Genomic DNA, 17,836 nt, shown 5'->3' on the forward strand with positions numbered 1-17,836 from the left:
TCCTCCTTAAATCAACAACAACAAAAAAAAACCCAACTTATCAGACATCTGTGAAATATTACTATTAAAAGTGAACTAACTGTTCAGGTTAAATTTCATAATCATAGATATGTTAAATGTTAATTTAATTTTGAATGGAAAAAGGTAAATCATTATTACTAGTTAAGAAATTTAAATGGCAAGAATATATATCCAGTGACCCCAAGTTTATCTTTTATGCATGTAACTACTTTCCCAGAATTCCAAATATTATAGTAACTACAGTGTTGAGATGCCCTTGCAGTTTCCAGACACCCAACATCAAGACTGATTGGCTGTATCTTCTTTTTCTTCAAATACACTATCAAAGTTCATACTGATTTTGCTTATAAGCTAACATTCTCAAATTAGTCCAAATATCCAAAAGTTTGGTCCTATTGTCCTACTCAGCTAGTGTATCTTTAAATGAGCCAGAGCTTAGGTCTTCAGAGAGCAAGATGATGTTCAATAAGAAAATATGATTTTAATGCTACTTTTAAAACTTGGGTTGTTGAGGACATACTTTTTTTATGCTGATTAATGAAATGACTAACATACATATCAGAGGTTAGATAATTCCTTACCCTTAGGGTTCTGTATATACTAAGTGTCTTCAAATATTAGCTGAACAAATCAGTGTAGAAACTTCCCCTTTGCTATTGCAACTCCATTTTGTTTACTTTGAAAAGAAATGATATTTTAATTCTTCCATTGTAAAAGAAAATTATAGCACTGATAATTTCTTTTATGGAGAATAACAATGATCCAAATTCATGAATTAAGGAACCATTTCAGGAATTGTTGGAAGGTGAGCTATTCTGTAGTAACTATGCTTCAATTGCCGTGCAGTACGCCCAGACACAATCCATTTCAACTTCTGAACATTCGGTTTTGAACACTTGTTTGATGAATACTCAGTTAAACACTTTGATACAAGCTCTTGCCAGAAGGTCAAATCTCTGCCATTTATCTTGGAATGTTTCTGAAGACATTCTATTCCTTCTGTTAACTCCACACTGCTGTGCTTGGATCTCCAAGGCAATGATAGAGAAAGCCAACACAGAAGGCTTTGCTTTAGAAAATATGATCCTGCAGTGACATGCCTTAAGTTGAGCTTCCAGTCTTTCAAAATTAAGGTTATTTCTCCTTTCAAATGGCAAGTTCTCTTGAATGAGTGAATAATAGAGTTGCAGAAACTGAAAGGCAGTAGTAGCTTTGACTTTCCAACACACCTTCTCCAATACAATCTTTTCCATTCTCATCAAGTCTGAAACCGTGAACATATACTGACTTATCCGGATCAAGTCAGTTGCCAGTGGCACATTCCTTTCCTCTTCTATTGATTTTACAGCCAAATAAAAACAGCTCAGACCAACAGATCCAAGGTGCTTGGGCTGTACCTTCATTTTAGACAGAAATCTGTCCAGTAAATTCACAGCTAGAGAAAATGTCTCCGTGTCAAAGCCAAAAAACTGAGTGAGACTAAGAAGATCTTTCACTTCGAAGTCCCTCAGCCGTGCAGTCATTCTGAGGCCATTATCGTGTGCAGACTCAATTAGTCTCAAGCTGCAGACCTTTGGCTGACATCTAGACTCCTGTTCCAACAAAGTGTTCAGCTGGTGTAGCAGTTTCTGAGAGTCAGTTGTTGTCAGTACTTCTATCATCTTGATAGCGGCTGCAGCTCCTCAGTGGTAACCTCCCTCCTCCCCGGGCCTGCTCTCACCTCACCCCCACGATATCAGATTCCAGCGGTCTACGAGATGAGGGGTCTCGCGAGGAGAGGGGAGAGGCCCGGGGAGGGGGAGCCATCCTGGGTGGAGGTCTTCGCAGCGCCGCCCAGATGACACTGCCCTCCGGAGGGTCAGCTCAGAGCCGAAGGGCAATACACAGTTATTCTTAAGTGTTGAAAATTAACTGAAAAGTGATTGCTGTTAAATATAAGAGTGGGAATAAGAGAGGGAAGAGATGTGCAATTTGGGACATGCTCAAGCTGAATTGCCCCAAATGGTAGAGTTAGAAACATACCAGGTTATTCCAATTCAATCCCATCAAGGTGGCATGTACCAATGCCATCTCACTAGTCCAAGTGATCAACTTCAGTTCACAATTGATCATAATGATAGGACTAAGAGCCCAAGGGATCACAGAAACAAGACTAGTGTCTGCAAATACTAGCTGATAAAATAAAAAAGGGAGAGAACAATCAAACATGGGAGCGAGACACACAGTGTGTACAGTGATGCACAGTGTGGTTTAATGCTATAACTAGTATTCAAACAGTATTTTTCACTTTGTGTTTCTGTGTGGGTGCAAACTGTTGAAATCTTTACTTAATATATGCTAAACTGACCTTCTGTATATAAAGAGAATTGAAAATGAATCTTAATGTGAATGGAAGGGGAGAGGGAGCAGGAAAGGGGAGGATTGTGCGTGGGAGGGAAGTCATTGAGGGGGAAGTCATTGTACTCCATAAGCTGAACTTTGGATTTTATATATATTTAATAAAAGTTAAAAAAAGACTAATGTCTGCTAATACTAACTGATAGAATAAAAAAGGGAGAGAATGATGCAATATGGGAAGCGGGATACACAACAGACTCATAGAATGGCAGATGTCCTAAACAGCACTCTGGCCTCACAATCAGCCCATAAGGCATTTGGATCTGGCTGAAGAGCCCATGAGAGTATTTTAGGCATGGAAAGCCAAGACACTCTAGCAAAAAAAAAAAAAAGGACCAAAATGAAAGATCTCCTCTAGTGAGATCCCAGTAGAAAGAACAGGCCATCAAAGAAGAGGTACCTTTCTCTTAAGGTAGGAGTGAACTTCCACTTTGACTATGACCTTGTCTAAATAAGATCGGAGTTGAAGAACTCAAAACACTTCCATAGCCTTGGCAGCTCATGACAAGAGCCTAAGGAGATTACTGATGCCATAAACAAGAGTGTCAATTTGTTAAGTCAACAACAGGAATCACTGTGTACTTACTCCCCATGTAGGATCTCTGTCCTTAATGTGCTGTACATTGTGATTTAATGCTATAACTAGTACTCAAACAGTAGTTTTCACTTTGTGTTTCTATGTGGGTGCAAACTGTTGAAATCTTTACTTAATATATGCAAAATTGATCTCCTATATAAAGAGAATTGAAAATGAATCTTGATGTGAATGGAATGGAGGGAGCGGGAGATGGGAGAGTTGCATGTGGGAGGGAAGTTATGGGGGGAAGCCACTGTAATCCATAAGCTGTACTTTTTTACTAAATAAAAGTTTAAACAAACAAACAAACAAAAAAAACAAAAAGAAGTGGAACAGCCAGGTCTCAAACCAGCACCCATTTGAGATGCCAGCACTTCAGGCCAGGGCATTAACCCACTGTGCCACAGTGCTGGCCCCAACTTTTTACTAGTTCAGTGTATATAACTATGTTGGTACTAAACCACCTCTACTATATAATTGATAAGACCAATAAATACAAATTCAGACTTTATGTTTTACAAAAATTTAGGAGATTCTATGTTCCAATTTGAATAACATGATAAACATGTTACTGTTATAGCAGCACAGAGACTAGAAACAAATTTGATATCAGGCTTGATATTTCTAATGCTTTATAATCATAATTTTATGTTGTCAAATATTTATTTCACAATTTTAATAATATACACTCATAAATCTGCTATATCACAATATAATGCAAACAAAAATAAACAACTTACTGGTGGTGTGTTCATTTTCTTTGGCCTGGGAAGACCACCTATTCTTAGGTGTTTAAATTTTAACTGAAAAGTGATCCCTCTTAGGAATTTGGAAAACATTATGTTGAGTGAAATAAGCCAATCCCAAAGGGACAAATACCACTTGTTCTCCTTGATAGGTGACAACTAACTGAGCACCAAAAAGGAAACCTGTTAAAGTGAAATGAACACTATGAAAAATGGTGACTTGATCAGCCCTCACCCTGACTGTTGATGAGCAGCTTAATATGTTATCCCTCTTAGTATTTTTTTGTTTATTCTACTTAATACTTCTGGTTGAATACTGTAATCAATACACAATTGTTCTTAAGTGCTGAAACTTAACTGAAAAGTGATCGCTGTTAAATATAAGAGTGGGAATAAGAGAGGGAAGAGATGTGCAATTCGGGACATGCTCAAGCTGACTTACCTCAAACGGTAGAGTTAGAAACATACCAGGGGATTTGAATTCAATCCCATCGAGGTGGCATGTACCAATGCCATCTCACTAGTCCCAGTGATCAATTTCTGTTCACAATTTATCGTAATGATAGGACTAAGAACCAAAGGGATCACAGAAACAAGACTAGTGTCTGCAAATACTAGCTGATAGAATCAAAAAGGGAGAGAATGATCCAACATGGGAAGTGAGATACACAGCAGACCCATAGAATGGCAGATGGTCTAAACAGCACTCTGGCCTCACAATCAGCCCTTAAGGCATGCGGATCCGGCTGAAATGCCCATGAGAGTATTTCAGGCATGGAAAGCCAAGACACTCTGTGGGAAAAAAAAAAAAACTAAATGAAAGATCTCCGTGAGTGAGATCCCAGTGGAAAGAATGGGTCATCAAAGAAGGAGGTACCTTTCTCAGAAGGGAGGAGAGAACTTCCACTTTGACCATGGCCTTGTCTAAATAGGATCAGAGTCAGTGAACTCAAAACGCTTCCATAGCCTTGGCAGCTCATGACAAGAGCCTAGGGTGATTACTGAGGCCATAAACAAGAGTGTCAATTTGTTAAGTCAACAACAGGAGTCACTGTGCACTTACTCCTCATGTAGGATCTTTGTCCTTAGTGTGCTGTACATTGAGATTTAATACTATAACTAGTACTCAAACAGTATTTTTCACTTTATGTTTCTGTGTGGGAGCAAACTGTTGAAATCTTTACTTAATGTATGCTAAACTGATCTTCTGTATATAAAGAGAATTGAAAATGAATCTTGATGTGAATGGAAGGGGAGAGGGAGTGGGAAAGGGGAGGGTTGCAGGTGGGAGGGACGTTATGGGGGGGAAGCCATTGTAATCCATATTCTGTACTTTGTAAATTTATATTCATTAAATAAAAGTTAAAAAAAAGAAAAAGAAAAAAAAACATTGAGTTAATCATGTGTTTTTTTTGTTTAATAAATGTGAATTTACAAAGTGCAACTTTTGTATTGTTTTGGCTTCCCCCCCCATCCTCCCTCCCTCCTGTGACCCTTCCCTCTCCCACTCGCTCTCCCATCCTGCTCTTCATCGAGTTTCATTTTCAATTACCTTCATATACAGAAATCAACTTAGTATATACTAAGCAAGGATTTCAACAGGCTGCCTTTACACAACCGCACAAGGTATAGGGTATTGTTCAACTAGTAATGTTGTCTTTAAGTTTCATAGTAAAGCACATTAAGGACAGAGATCCTACATGGGGAGTATGTACCCAGTGGCTCCCATTGTTGATTAAACAATTGGCACTCTTATTTATGATGTCAGCAATCACCTGAGGCTCTTGTCATGAGCTGTCTAGGCTATGGGAGCCCCTTGAGTTCACCAACTCTGAACTTGTTTAGTCAATGCCGTATCACAGTGGAGGGTTATAAAGTCAATTGAAAATAAATCTCATTAAGCATAATGTTTGGAATAACACAGGAAGGAGGAATTTTGTAACTGTGAAGCTCTATTGTCCTGCATACTTTCCTACAGATTACATCTAAAGGTACAGTTTAAAATCTTGGTATGGGACCTCAAATCCCATCAAACTGGATAGTAAAAATTTTTAAAGTGAACATATTAAGTGGTAAATTGATAATATAGGTAAGATTACATGTTAAATGGATCATATAAATAATATGAAATGTCTGGTCAAAATAAACAGAATTAAAAAGGAGAGAATATTCCAACATGGGAAGCAGTACACAGAGAAGAAACATAGAATGAGAATCACATTAAAAAACACTCTGTCCTCAGAATCAGCCCATAAGGCATTCTGGTCAGGTTAAAGTTGCATGAGAGCAATTCAAGCATCAAAAGCCAAGACAATGTGGTAAAAAAATGTTCTACATAAAGGATCTTTGTGAGAGAGACCCCAGTGGAAATAAGTGGCCATAAAAGAAGGATGTACTTTTGTCTGACAGGTGGAGAGTACTTCAACTTTGCTTGTGGACTTGTCTAGATACTGACACAGATTTTGGATACAAAGGCTACTATAACCTTTGTAGCTTCTATAACCTAGGCAGCTCATGACAAGAGTTTCGGGTGATCACTGATATCATACATAAGAGTGTTATTTGTTAAATTAACAACAGGAGTCACTGTGCACATACTCTTCATAAAAGACTTCTGTCCGCAATGAATTGTATTATGAGAATTAACTGTAAAACTGGTTCTCGGTTTGTGTGTGTGTTTGTCAGTGTGTGTTTGTTCGTGTGTGTAAATTGTTGAAATCTACTTTGTAAAAGTTGGTCTTCTATGTATAAAGTTAAATAAAATGTATCTTAAAGGATAATGGAACTTGGAATGAGCAAGGGAAGAGGAGTGGGGTGAGAGTGGAGGAGGGAGGGCAGCATAGTGAGAAGAATCACTATATTCCTAAAGTTGTACTGATGAGATTGGTGCTCATTAAATAAAATGTTTCTTTGAGATATAAAAAGAAACAAGAGGAATGATTTGTATGTTTCCCGAGTAATCGCTTGACTCACAAGACAAAATGCATGATGCAAAAGAATTCATCTTCAACCACACACTAACGAAGTGGAACTCTAGTGGTTAAATTTTAGGGTTTCAAACTCATATTTGAAAGGCATGTGTTAAAAATAGATGAATTCTTATTTCAGCTCAATTCACAATAGCTAGAACCTGGAATCAACCCAAATGCCCATCAACAGTAGACTGGATAAAGAAATTATGGGGCATGTACTCCATAGAATACTATACGGCAGTAAAAAACAACTAAATCTTGTCATTTGCAACAAAATGGAGGAATCTGGAAAACATCATGCTCAGTGAATTAAGCAAGTCCCAAAGGGACAAATATCACATGTTCTCCCTGATTGGTGACAACTAACCAAGCACCAAAAGGGAAACATGGTGAAGTGAAATGGATACTATAAGAAACAGTGACTTGATCAGCCCTTGTCTTACTGTTGATGTACAATGTAATACTTTATCCATTTTAGTATTTTTTCATTCTACTTAGAACTATTGGTTGAACTCTTTAATTAACACACAATTATTCTTAGGTATTTAAATTCAACTGAAAAGTGATCTCTGTTAAATGTAAGAGTGGGAATAAGAGAGGGAGGAGATGTACAATCTGGGACATGCTCAATCGGACTTGCCCCAAATGGTGGAATTAGAAACGTGCCACAGGATTCCAATTCAATTCCATCAAGGTGGCAAGTACCAATGCCATCTCACTAGTCCAAGTGATCAACTTCAGTTTACAATTGATCATGCTGATAGGCCTACGAGTCAAAGGGATCACAGAAACAAGACTAGTGTCTGCTAATACTAACTGATAGAATTAAAAAGGCAGAGAATGATCCAACGTGGGAAGCAGGATACACAGCAGACTCATAGAATGGCAGATGTCCTAAACAGCACCCTGGCCTCACAATCAGCCCTTAAGGCATTCGGGCCTGGCTGAACAGCCCATGCGAGGATTTAAGGCATGGAAAGCCAAGACACTCTGGCAAAAAAAAAAAAAAAAACCTAAAGGAAAGATCTCTGTGAGTGAGAACCCAGTGGAAAGAACGGGGCCATCAAAGAAGGAGGTACATTTCTCTGAAGGGAGGAGAGAACTTCCACTTTGACTATGTATTGTTGACATAAGATCGAAGTCAGTGAACTCACAATGCTTCCATAGCCTTGGCAACTCATGACTAGAGCCTAGGGTGATTACTGATGCCTTAAACAAGAGTGTCAATTTGTTAAGTTAACAACAGGAGTCACTGTGTACATACTCCTCATGTAGATCTCTGTCCTTTATGTGTTGTTCAATGTGAATTAATGCTATAATTAGTACTCAAACAGTATTTTACACTTAATTGGTTTGTGTGGGTGCAAACTGTTGAAATTTTTTTAACATAGACTAAATTGATCTGTACATAAAGATAATTGAAAATGAATCTTGATGTGAATGGAATGGGAGAGGCAGCAGGAGATGGGAGGGTTGTGGGTGGGAGGGAATTTATGGGGGGGGAAGCCATTGTAATCCATAAACTGTACTTTAGAAATTTATATTTAGTAAATAAAAGTTAAAAATGGATAAATTCAAATGTGGGAACAGGTTTTATGATGATTTTTATTTGCTTTCCCTTTGTTTTCAATTCTGATAATCATACTGTATTTCTAAACACACATCTGCTTGTCACAGATACATGTATAAAATATGGAAAACATCATGCTATTCTACTTTAAGATACTTAAACATGAAGCTACTATTCCTATGGCAACTTATATCTAATCCATGAAGTTATTTGCTGTGACCTAATCAAATAATTAGTGTGTTATTCATGGGTAATATTCAAGAATTCAGAAAACTACTACAGTACATTTACTAGAATAAAATAATGAGTCTTACTGTGGGTGCATTTAAATTCATTGCACAAAGCAAAAGTTCCAGTCTCTGGGAATTAATTCAAAACTCTTGAAATCCATTTCTCTATACATTCATCTGATGATCTATCAAATCTTTATTTATAGCCCTGAGAGTCAGATCTTAACTTTCTCTGTTCGCTAGTTTCTTCTATAACTCATGCAAGATATCAACACAAGAATTACATAGAGCCTCTACTGCCACTGTTGTTCTTGTCTAACAGGGAATGGCCATGGCTAATGTGAACTTCAGTGGGAGTAAGACAGTGTACTGGTTTTAGTCCCACAACATCTCCCTGGTTTCCTTTATTGCAGATATGATTTTCCCTGTTCAAATTCCTGTGTTTTCTCTATACTACCATTGTCCTAAGTGATATTCTACAAATGTGGGAACCTTAAACTTGAGCTTCCAAGCCTAGGTTCCCTCATCTCAGAGCTCAGAAACTAGTACATGATGAAAAAATAGGTCTCAATTTCATATTGCTTGAGATAAAAATGAAATTTCAGGGATTAATGAGCTAGCTCAGCACCATGGACTTTGTGAGTTTCTATGTCCTTTCCTGGAATTTGCTCTCTTTGTTCATCACACACCTCTGCCAACAGGAGTTGTTCCTTCTGGGAATGGAGATATAGCTTCCAAGGGAAACTCCAATATGAGAAAAATTGTGAACATCATACTCACCAAAAATTGGCTAATCATAAGCCACTCCTTTGACTCTTCTGAGTTAATAAGGAAGCTATAGTGATAAATTTGTCCTGAATACAGAAGATTATACAGTCCAAGTGGCATAAATGAAGGGAGTGATGAACAAAGAGTGAGTCTAGCTAATTAAAATAACCTCAAGGGTTATTTTTTTAAAATATTTAATTATTTGAAAGGCAGAGAAATGAAAGACAAAAACAGAGACACAGACACATGAAGCATCTTTTTCTTGGCTCACTTCCCAAGATGCTAAAATAAACAGGTTTTGGCGAGGACAGAGCCAGGAGCAAGTAATTTTATTTACATCTGCTATATGGGCACATTCCAAAGCATTTGGGTCATGTTCCATTGCCTTCCCAGGTTCATTAATAGAATATACACAAAGTAACACTACAATATAGGAGGCCAGCATTGTAAGCAGTGGCCAATCCCATTGCAAAATAATGTGTGCCACAAACACTAGTCATTTCAGATCCATCATTAAAAACATTTAGTCATATATCTCTGTTGCCTAATCATGTATTTTTCTATTAATTCAGTTCATAATTTTATTGTTTAAAAAGACAAACAATATACACCTTGAAGTTTTAGACATACCCATTTGATAAGAAGAGGAAATCAAAGGGATACAAATTAAAAAGTGGGAATTCAGATTATTCCTATTTGAAAATGACATGGTTCTCAATATAGGGAAGCCAAAAGAGTCCACTAGTAGATGATTAGAATTCATAAAAAACTTTGTTAAAGTAGCAGAATACAATAATAACACACGAAAGTTAATAGCCTTTCTATACACAGACATTGCCATGGCCAAACATCTAAACAGAAAGATTTCCAATCAACAACCTAAGTATCCATCTCAAGAGTCCTAGAAAACAAGAATAAACCAAATACAAGATGAAATTAATAGCATAGGTCATAAATGGAATGTTAACATTAAAGATAAGCAAAATAAAGATTTTATTTTTAATAGAAGAAACAATCCTTTCACTAGGTTATAAAAACTAGGTTCAAGTAAATAAAATCAAAGAAGGGGAAACTACAATGCATATCACAGGTATAATAGGCATCACTAATTTATATTAACAAGGATAAATAAAAAATGTAAAAAAATGTTTATTTGTGGATACATATAACCTACCAAAACTGAGCCAAGTAGATATAACATATCTGAGAATCCAGGTCTCCCACGGGGTTGCGGCTTTGGGTGATGATCATTGTGAATGTTGTTCTTTAGCTGCAGCCAACATGCTCTCCTGCTCTCCATGCAGGATGTTGGTTGGTCATAGAGGAAGCCACCTGCTAGCAGGAGGTAGGAAGTACACAGTGACCTTACTTTCTGCTTGCTGTCACTGCCAATCTACAAATGCCCTTTAGAAGAAGCCTATTGGCAAGCCAGTGGTGGTTACAAGATAGCAGAATAGGGAGGGAGCTTACTTCTCTAGCCCAGGGGAAAATAGTTTTAAATAAGTGGTAGTCTTGGGGAAGAGTTATGAAAAAAAGGCAAAGGAAACTCTACTACATGGAGGGCATGGGCACCCATGGCTCAGGACTCCAATATCCAAGAGCCTATGCACCATTGCTGCAAAGTGAGGTGAGAGAAGATGGCAGGAGCCTGAGACTCTGGTGAAAAAGCAGAAGGAAGACCCTACAGGAAGTGAGGTTTGAAGCCATTTGAGGGAAAGTGCACCAGCCTAACTAGAGGAGAGAAAAAAAGAGGGTATGAACACATTTCTCTCTGATCACCTTACAAAGCCATACAAGCCAATAGAGCAGGTGCCAATTTGGACATACATAACAGCTGTGCCAGCTCATTTCTGTGCCTGGCAATCAGCTGAATGGAGATTCCTGACTCCAGTGGGGAGAAATAACAGAAGGTTAGGAGCTTGTGAATGTGTGAAGCTTCAGAACCAGGACTGTGGGGAAAAAATGAGTGTGTGTGGAAGAACTCATGGTGTGGATGAGACTTTGAGCAGTCTCAGTGGGATACCACAAGCTCCAGAAGTCCTGGACACCTGGTGATAGACATTGCTGGAAAATCTTAACTTATACTGAGAATTGCACAGATCCTTTGTGCGGTCCTTGGGACAGAGCGGAGGAATATTATATCCACTTTGGCTAGTGCTCATGCACTGGACTCCATCAAGGAGAAGAGCTCAGCTGAGCAGAAATAATTCCTTTCTGATTAAAAAAAGAGAGTGAAGATTTACCATGTCAAACCAGAGAGTATCAACTTAGGCATGCCCTTAACTCTAGAGAACTGAACAGAGATCTCTGGCTACATCCACTACAAGCCTCTAGACATTCACTGAAAGCAGACATTCCACTCATCTATAGAGTCATAGTACAATGATAAAAGCTGCCAAAGTGGGGGAAAAAAAGAAGAAACCAACGAGTACCTCCACAAATGCTGAACAACAAATGCAACAACCCAAGAGACAAGAATAAGGAAGACAACATCATGCTCCCAGAAGAACAGAACACTTCAATACAAGATTATGAAGATGATGAGACAGAAGAAATGCAAGAAATAGAATTCCAAAAATTGATGATAAGATTATACAGAAGTAATCAAAAGCAAAAGCATGGACTGTGGGGAGCAACTCAGACTAGACTAAGTTACTGGAATTAAGACTTATTCTATGCATCTGCTCTCCCACAATATGGCGCTGGGAGAGGAGAAAACAGCTTCTACACAGCTGCCTCCAGTTCAGCCAATAAACTGTAGGACTTGCTCCTGATTGGAGGAGAGCAGCGTACTCGGCATGTGGGCAGCCGAGTTGGGATTGGCAGAGGAGGACTATAAAGGAGGAGAGAGACAGCATGCACCAGGAACATCTAAGGGGAACATCTATCTGAAGGAACACCTGTGCAGCCCCCGAGAGAGCCGGCCGGCGGTGTGCCGCTCCCCCGCGGAAGTGGGGAATGTGGCAGGGGGAACCGCCCTTCGACGGAGGTGGAAGGGTCGGTAGCCAACCCGGGAAGAACCAGCAGCAAACCCGGGGAGGGCCGAGCAGACAAAAGAACAGCGCAGGGTCCTGTGTCGTTCCTCCGTGAAGAGGGGGAGTGACATGGACTACTAAAATCCATGGAGAACATGAAAGAAAATCTCTCATGAAATTAAAATCCTTTTTTAATTTTTTTTATTTAGTAAATATAAATTACCAAAGTACAGATTATGGATTACATAGGCTCCCCCCATAACTTCCCTCCCACTCGCACTCCTCCCATCTCCTGCTCCCTCTCCTATTCCTTTTTTTTTTTTTTTTTAATTTTTGACAGGCAGAGTGGACAGTGAGAGAGAGACAGAGAGAGAGAAAGGTCTTCCTTTGCCGTTGGTTCACCCTCCAATGGCCGCCGCTGCAGCCGGCGCACCGCGCTGATCCGATGGCAGGAGCCAGGAGCCAGGTGCTTTTCCTGGTCTCCCATGGGGTGCAGGGCCCAAGCACCTGGGTCATCCTCCACTGCACTCCCTGGCCATAGCAGAGAGCTGGCCTGGAAGAGGGGCAACCGGGACAGAATCCGGCGCCCCGACCGGGACTAGAACCCGGTGTGCCGGCGCCGCAAGGTGGAGGATTAGCCTAGTGAGCCGCGGCGCCGGCCATCCCTCTCCTATTCCATTCACATGAAAATTCATTTTCAATTCTCTTTATATACAGAAGATCGATTCAGTATATATTAAGTAAAGATTTCATCAGTTTACACCCACACAGAAACACAAAGTGTAAAAATACAGTTTCAGTACTAGTTATAGCATTACTTCACATTGGACAACACACTAAGGACAGAGCCCACATGAGAAGTAAGTACACAGTGATTCCTGTTGTTGACTTAACAATTTGACACTCTTGTTTATGGCGTCAGTAATCTCCCTAGGCTCTAGTCATGAGTTGCCAAGGCTATAGAAGCATTTTGGGTTCCCTGACTTCGATCTTATTCTGACAGGGTCATAGTCAAAGTGGAAGTTCTCTCCTCCCTTCAGAGAAAGGTACCTCCTGCTTTGATGGCCCCAATCTTTCCACTGGGATCTCACTCGAGAAGATCTTTCATTTAGGTTTTCTTTTTTTCCCAAAGTGTCTTGGCTTTCCATGCCTAAAATACTCTCATGGGCTCTTCAGCCAGGTCCGAATGCCTTAAGGGCTGATTTTGAGGCCAGAGTGCTATTTAGGACATCTGCCATTCTATGAGTCTACTGTGTATCCTGCTTCCCGCGTTGGATCGTTCTCTCCCTTTTTGATTCTGTCAGCTAGTATTTGCAGACACTACTCTTGTTTTGTGATCCCTTTGACTCTTAGACCTATCAGTGTGATCAATTGTGAACTGAAGTTCATCACTGGGACTAGTGAGATGGCATTGGTACTTGCCACCTTGATGGAATTGAATTGGAATCCTGTGGCACGTTTCTAACTCCACCATTTGGGGCAAGTCCGATTGAGCATGTCCCAAATTGCACATCTCCTCCCTCTCTTATTCCCACTCTTATATTTAAGAGAGATCCCTTTTCAGTTAAAATTTAAACACCTAAGAATAGTTGTGTGTTAATTAAAGAGTTCATCTAGTAGTACTAGAACAAAAAAATACTAAAATGGATAAAGTATTACATTGTACATCAACAGTCAGGTCGAGAGCTGATCAAGTCACTGTTTCTCATAGTGTCCACTTCACTTCAACAGGTTTCCCCTTTGGTGCTCAGTTAGTTGTCGCCTATCAGGGAGAACATATGATATTTGTCCCTTTGGGCCTGGCTTAATTCACCCAGCATAATATTTTCCAGATTCCTCCATTTTTGTTGCAAATGACCGGATTTCATTGTTTTTGACTGCTGGATAGTATTCTATAGAGTACATGTCCCATAATTTCTTTATCCCGTCTACTGTTGATGGGCATTTGGGTTGGTTCCAGGTCTTAGCTATTGTGAATTGAGCTGCAATAAACATTAATGTGCAGACAGCTTTTTTGTTTGCCTATTTAATTTATAAGGAGGAATAAAAATGAAATGAAAAAACTCAATAGAACATGACATCGAGATATTGAAGAGAAAACAAAATGAAAATGAAGAATTCAACAGAACAAATAAAAAATGCATTTGAGAACCTTAAAATCCAAATCAGGCAGAAGAGAGAATATCAGACTTAGAAGACAGAGCACAGAAAAGTATACAGTCTAGCTAAAGTCTGCAAGAGAAAATTAGAAATCTAAGACATAGTGTTGAGAATCTATAGGATACAATATATAAAAAACAAGATTTTGGGTTCTTGTAGGTTCTGAAGTTATGGAGAAAGAGAAAGTGTTAGAATGCCTTTTTTAAGCAAAATACTAGCGAACTTCCAACAGACATGACCAGAAAAGATCATCAACACAACACATTGTAATCTAACTCACCACAGCAAAGCATAGGAAAAAGATTCTAAAATGTGCAAAAGATAAATGCCTGATTACTTTCAAGGATCTCCAATTAGATTCACATCAGACTTCTAATCAGAAACCCTGCAAGCTGGGAGAGAATGGTGAGATATAGCCCAAGACTTAGAGAAAATACAGTCATCCTATTATATTATACCCTGCAAAGGTCTCATTTGGGAATAAAGATGAAATAAAAGCCTTTCATAACAAACAGAATGAATTTGTCACCACTCATCCATCCCTGCAAAGGATGCTGAAGATGTTTTACAAACAGAAACACAGAAACACAGTCATCAACAGAAAGGTGGTAAAGGAAGAATTCCTTGCAGTAAGGGATCACAGGAAGTTCAAACTATATATTAGAAATATCTTTGGGAACACGGCAGGGCAAAGTCACTTCTTATCAGTAGCTGCACTGAAAGTAAATGGCCTCAACTCTCTAGAGATCCCAGTGGAAAGAACAGGTCATCAGGTACCTTTCTCTGAAGGGAGGAGAGAACTTCCACTTTGACCATGGCCTTGTCTAAATATGATCAGAGTCGGAAAACTGAAAAGGCCTCCATAGCCTTGCCAACTCATGACAAGAGCCTAGGGTGATTACTAATGCCATGAACAACAATTGCAATTTGTTAAGTCAACAACAGAAGTCACTGTGCACTTACTCGTCATGTAGGATCTCTGTCCTAAATGTGCTGTACATTTTGACTTAATGCTATAACTAGTGCTCAAACAGTATTTTACACATTGTATTTCTGTGTGGGTGTAAACTGTTGAAATCTTTACTTAATATACGCTAAATTGATCTGCATATAAAGATAATTGAAAATCATGATGTGAATGGAAGGGGAGAGGGAGTGGGAGAGAGGAGGGTTGCAGGTGGGAGGAAAGTTATGGCGGGGAACCATTGTAATCCATAGCTGTACTTCAGAAATTTATATTCATTAAATAAAAGTTTAAAATAAAAGACACAGCCTGGCTGAATGGATTAAAAAACAAAACCCATTTATTTGCTGCTTTCAAGAAACACATCTTTCCAACAAAGATGCATGCAGACTGAAAGTGAAAGGTTGGAAAAAGATATTCCATGCCAAAAGAAACCAAACAAAGAGCTGATGTAGCCACCTTAATATCAGAAAAAATTGACTTTAACACAAAAAAAATGTTAAGAGAGACAAAGAAAGGCACTATATAATGATTAAGGTATCAATTCAACAGGAAGATGTAACTATTATAAATATATATGCACCTAATTACAGGGCACCAGTTTATTTAAAAGATATGTTAAGGAACTTAAAGGGAGACTTAGACTCCAGTACAATAATATTGGGGGGCTTCAATGCTCCACTTTTAGCAATGGACAGATCAACCAGACAGAAATCAACAAGGAAACAGTAGATTTACTTGACACTAGAGAACAAACAGATCTAAGAGATATGTACAGAAATATTCATCCTAATGTTACAGAATACACATTCTTCTCACTAGTGCATGGGACTTTCTCTAGGATAGACCACATATTAGGCCATAAAGCAAGTCTCAGCAAATTTAAAACAAATCAAAATCATACCATACATCTCAGACCACAATGGAATGAAGCTGGAAATCAGCAACTCAGGATTCTCTAGAGCATAAGTAAACACATGGAGAATGTCAGCATGCTCCTGAATGAACACTGGGTCATAGAAGAAATCAAAAGAGAAATCAAAAACTCTCAGGAAACAAATGAAGATAACAACACACCATATCAAAACGTATGGGATACAGCAAAAGCAGTGTTAAGAGGAAAGTTTATAGCAATAGGTGCCTACATCAAGAAATTGGAAAGGCACCAAATAAATGAACTATCAATGCATCTCAAAGATCTAGAAAAGCTACAGCAAACCAGACCCAAATCTAGTAGGAGAAGAGAAATAATTATCAGAGAAGAAAATCAACAAAATTGAATCCAAAAAAAAAATACAAAAGAGAAGCAAAATTTTGAAAGGATTTTTTGAAAAAGAAAAATAAACAAAATTGACTCACCATTGGCACAACTAACCAAATAAAGAAGAGAGAAGACACAAATCAATAAAATTAGACATGAAAAGGAAATGTAACAACAGACACCACAGAAATAACAAGAGTCATTATGAATTACTACAAGAGTTGTATGCCAGCAATCAGGGAAATCTGTCAGGAATGGATAGATTCCTGGGCATAGGCGACCTACAAAAATTGAAGCAAGAAACATAGAAAACCAAAAAAAGACCCATAAGAAAGTCAGAAACTGAATCAGTAATAAAGGCCCTCCCAACAGAGAAAAGTCCAGGACAAGAGAGATTCGCTTCTGAATTCTATCAGACATTTACTGAAGAAATAACTCCGATTCCTCTCAAGCTATTCAAAACAATTGAAAGAGAGGGAATCCTCACAAATTCTTTCTACAAAGCCAGTATCACTTAATTCCTAAACCTGAAAAAGATGTAGCAGAGAAAGAGAATTACACACCAATTTCTCTAAAGAACATACAACAAATACACAACAAAATTCAAGCCAAAATAATCCAACAACAAATTAGAAGGATCATCCAACCTGACCAAGTGGGATTTATCCTTGTATGCAGGGATGGTTCAACATTCACAAATCAATCAATGTGATACACCACATTAACAAACTGCAGAAGAAAAATCATATATTATCTCAATAGATGCAGAGAAAGCATTTGATAAATTACAAAACCATTTCGTGATGAAAACTCTAACCAAATTGTGTATAGAAGGAACATTCCTCAACATAATTAAGGCAATTTATGAAAAAACCCGCAGCCAGCAACCTATTGAATGCGGAATAGTTGGAAGCGTTTCCACTGAGACCCAGTTCCAGACAGGGATGCCAAATCTCACCATTGCTATTCAATATAGCACTAGAAGTTCTAGCCAAGCCATTAGTCAAGAAAAAGAAATTACAAGGGGTACAAAAAGGGAAGGAAAATGTCAAACTATACATCTTTGCAGACAACGTGACTCTATTTAAGGTATCCAAAGAACTCCACTAAGAGACTATTGGAACTCATAGACGAATTTGGCAAAGTTGCAGGATATAAAATCAATACATAAAAATCAACAGCCTTTGTATACAGA

The 17,836-nt window shown here is 38.6% G+C and overlaps 1 pseudogene; it reads right to left on the bottom strand.

Annotated features, from left to right (window-relative positions):
• Positions 1–665: 665 nt before the first annotated feature.
• On the bottom strand, positions 666–1,733 carry LOC138843767 (cyclin-G1 pseudogene; annotated as a pseudogene).
• Positions 1,734–17,836: the final 16,103 nt, after the last annotated feature.

The sequence above is a fragment of the Oryctolagus cuniculus genome, chromosome 1 (assembly GCF_964237555.1).
Source record: "Oryctolagus cuniculus chromosome 1, mOryCun1.1, whole genome shotgun sequence".
NCBI lineage: Eukaryota > Metazoa > Chordata > Mammalia > Lagomorpha > Leporidae > Oryctolagus > Oryctolagus cuniculus.